The sequence below is a fragment of the Drosophila subpulchrella genome, chromosome 3R (assembly GCF_014743375.2).
Source record: "Drosophila subpulchrella strain 33 F10 #4 breed RU33 chromosome 3R, RU_Dsub_v1.1 Primary Assembly, whole genome shotgun sequence".
NCBI classification, from domain to species: domain Eukaryota; kingdom Metazoa; phylum Arthropoda; class Insecta; order Diptera; family Drosophilidae; genus Drosophila; species Drosophila subpulchrella.
This window is the reverse complement of record NC_050609.1, coordinates 2,761,939-2,766,090: the sequence shown is the minus strand read 5'-3', so window position 1 is coordinate 2,766,090 and position 4,152 is coordinate 2,761,939.

Below are 4,152 nucleotides of genomic sequence, written 5' to 3'. Positions count from 1 at the left end.
GTATTCTCTAACATTCTACATTCAAATATTCCTTTTAAAAGAGGGTCCAAATTTTAGCCCCTTTTCATGTGCGATTTTTCCGTAATTCCAATGGCTTCCAGAATGGGACCCCAAAACTGCACTTCCAGATTCCATAACTTTAGTTATATAAAACCGATTTCGAAGTGGGATACCTCTATGAGTTTGTGGTTGTATTCTCTAACATTCTACATTCAAATATTCCTTTTAAAAGAGGGTCCAAATTTTAGCCCCTTTTCATGTGCGATTTTTCCGTAATTCCAATGGCTTCCAGAATGGGACCCCAAAACTGCACTTCCAGATTCCATAACTTTAGTTATATAAAACCGATTTCGAAGTGGGATACCTCTATGAGTTTGTGGTTGTATTCTCTAACATTCTACATTCAAATATTCCTTTTAAAAGAGGGTCCAAATTTTAGCCCCTTTTCATGTGCGATTTTTCCGTAATTCCAATGGCTTCCAGAATTGGACCCCAAAACTGCACTTCCAGATTCCATAACTTTAGTTATATAAAACCGATTTCGAAGTGGGATACCTCTATGAGATTGTGGTTGTATTCTCTAACATTCTACATTCAAATATTCCTTTTAAAAGAGGGTCCAAATTTTAGCCCCTTTTCATGTGCGATTTTTCCGTAATTCCAATGGCTTCCAGAATGGGACCCCAAAACTGCACTTCCAGATTCCATAACTTTAGTTATATAAAACCGATTTCGAAGTGGGATACCTCTATGAGATTGTGGTTGTATTCTCTAACATTCTACATTCAAATATTCCTTTTAAAAGAGGGTCCAAATTTTAGCCCCTTTTCATGTGCGATTTTTCCGTAATTCCAATGGCTTCCAGAATGGGACCCCAAAACTGCACTTCCAGATTCCATAACTTTAGTTATATAAAACCGATTTCGAAGTGGGATACCTCTATGAGATTGTGGTTGTATTCTCTAAAATTCTACATTCAAATATTCCTTTTAAAAGAGGGTCCAAATTTTAGCCCCATTTCATGTGCGATTTTTCCGTAATTCCAATGGCTTCCAGAATGGGACCCCAAAACTGCACTTCCAGATTCCATATCTTCAGTAATATAAGTCCGATTTCGAAGTGGGATACCTATATGAGTTTGTGGTTAAATTCTCTTTCATTCTACCATTAAATATTCCTTTTAAAAGAGGGTCAAAATTTTAGCCCCTTTTCATGTGCGATTTTTCCGTAATTCCAATGGCTTCCAGAATGGGACCCCAAAACTGCACTTCCAGATTCCATAACTTTAGTTATATAAAACCGATTTCGAAGTGGGATACCTCTATGAGTTTGTGGTTGTATTCTCTAACATTCTACATTCAAATATTCCTTTTTAAAGAGGGTCCAAATTTTAGCCCCTTTTCATGTGCGATTTTTCCGTAATTCCAATGGCTTCCAGAATGGGACCCCAAAACTGCACTTCCAGATTCCATAACTTTAGTTATATAAAACCGATTTCGAAGTGGGATACCTCTATGAGTTTGTGGTTGTATTCTCTAACATTCTACATTCAAATATTCCTTTTAAAAGAGGGTCCAAATTTTAGCCCCTTTTCATGTGCGATTTTTCCGTAATTCCAATGGCTTCCAGAATGGGTCCCCAAAACTGCACTTCCAGATTCCATAACTTTAGTTATATAAAACCGATTTCGAAGTGGGATACCTCTATGAGATAGTGGTTGTATTCTCTAACATTCTACATTCAAATATTCCTTTTAAAAGAGGGTCCAAATTTTAGCCCCTTTTCATGTGCGATTTTTCCGTAATTCCAATGGCTTCCAGAATGGGACCCCAAAACTGCACTTCCAGATTCCATAACTTTAGTTATATAAAACCGATTTCGAAGTGGGATACCTCTATGAGTTTGTGGTTGTATTCTCTAACATTCTACATTCAAATATTCCTTTTAAAAGAGGGTCCAAATTTTAGCCCCTTTTCATGTGCGATTTTTCCGTAATTCCAATGGCTTCCAGAATGGGACCCCAAAACTGCACTTCCAGATTCCATAACTTTAGTTATATAAAACCGATTTCGAAGTGGGATACCTCTATGAGATTGTGGTTGTATTCTCTAACATTCTACATTCAAATATTCCTTTTAAAAGAGGGTCCAAATTTTAGCCCCTTTTCATGTGCGATTTTTCCGTAATTCCAATGGCTTCCAGAATGGGACCCCAAAACTGCACTTCCAGATTCCATAACTTTAGTTATATAAAACCGATTTCGAAGTGGGATACCTCTATGAGATTGTGGTTGTATTCTCTAACATTCTACATTCAAATATTCCTTTTAAAAGAGGGTCCAAATTTTAGCCCCTTTTCATGTGCGATTTTTCCGTAATTCCAATGGCTTCCAGAATGGGACCCCAAAACTGCACTTCCAGATTCCATAACTTTAGTTATATAAAACCGATTTCGAAGTGGGATACCTCTATGAGATTGTGGTTGTATTCTCTAAAATTCTACATTCAAATATTCCTTTTAAAAGAGGGTCCAAATTTTAGCCCCATTTCATGTGCGATTTTTCCGTAATTCCAATGGCTTCCAGAATGGGACCCCAAAACTGCACTTCCAGATTCCATATCTTCAGTAATATAAGTCCGATTTCGAAGTGGGATACCTATATGAGTTTGTGGTTAAATTCTCTTTCATTCTACCATTAAATATTCCTTTTAAAAGAGGGTCAAAATTTTAGCCCCTTTTCATGTGCGATTTTTCCGTAATTCCAATGGCTTCCAGAATGGGACCCCAAAACTGCACTTCCAGATTCCATAACTTTAGTTATATAAAACCGATTTCGAAGTGGGATACCTCTATGAGATTTGTGGTTGTATTCTCTAACATTCTACATTCAAATATTCCTTTTAAAAGAGGGTCCAAATTTTAGCCCCTTTTCATGTGCGATTTTTCCGTAATTCCAATGGCTTCCAGAATGGGACCCCAAAACTGCACTTCCAGATTCCATAACTTTAGTTATATAAAACCGATTTCGAAGTGGGATACCTCTATGAGTTTGTGGTTGTATTCTCTAACATTCTACATTCAAATATTCCTTTTAAAAGAGGGTCCAAATTTTAGCCCCTTTTCATGTGCGATTTTTCCGTAATTCCAATGGCTTCCAGAATGGGTCCCCAAAACTGCACTTCCAGATTCCATAACTTTAGTTATATAAAACCGATTTCGAAGTGGGATACCTCTATGAGATAGTGGTTGTATTCTCTAACATTCTACATTCAAATATTCCTTTTAAAAGAGGGTCCAAATTTTAGCCCCTTTTCATGTGCGATTTTTCCGTAATTCCAATGGCTTCCAGAATGGGACCCCAAAACTGCACTTCCAGATTCCATAACTTTAGTTATATAAAACCGATTTCGAAGTGGGATACCTCTATGAGTTTGTGGTTGTATTCTCTAACATTCTACATTCAAATATTCCTTTTAAAAGAGGGTCCAAATTTTAGCCCCTTTTCATGTGCGATTTTTCCGTAATTCCAATGGCTTCCAGAATGGGACCCCAAAACTGCACTTCCAGATTCCATAACTTTAGTTATATAAAACCGATTTCGAAGTGGGATACCTCTATGAGTTTGTGGTTGTATTCTCTAACATTCTACATTCAAATATTCCTTTTAAAAGAGGGTCCAAATTTTAGCCCCTTTTCATGTGCGATTTTTCCGTAATTCCAATGGCTTCCAGAATTGGACCCCAAAACTGCACTTCCAGATTCCATAACTTTAGTTATATAAAACCGATTTCGAAGTGGGATACCTCTATGAGATTGTGGTTGTATTCTCTAACATTCTACATTCAAATATTCCTTTTAAAAGAGGGTCCAAATTTTAGCCCCTTTTCATGTGCGATTTTTCCGTAATTCCAATGGCTTCCAGAATGGGACCCCAAAACTGCACTTCCAGATTCCATAACTTTAGTTATATAAAACCGATTTCGAAGTGGGATACCTCTATGAGATTGTGGTTGTATTCTCTAACATTCTACATTCAAATATTCCTTTTAAAAGAGGGTCCAAATTTTAGCCCCTTTTCATGTGCGATTTTTCCGTAATTCCAATGGCTTCCAGAATGGGACCCCAAAACTGCACTTCCAGATTCCATAACTT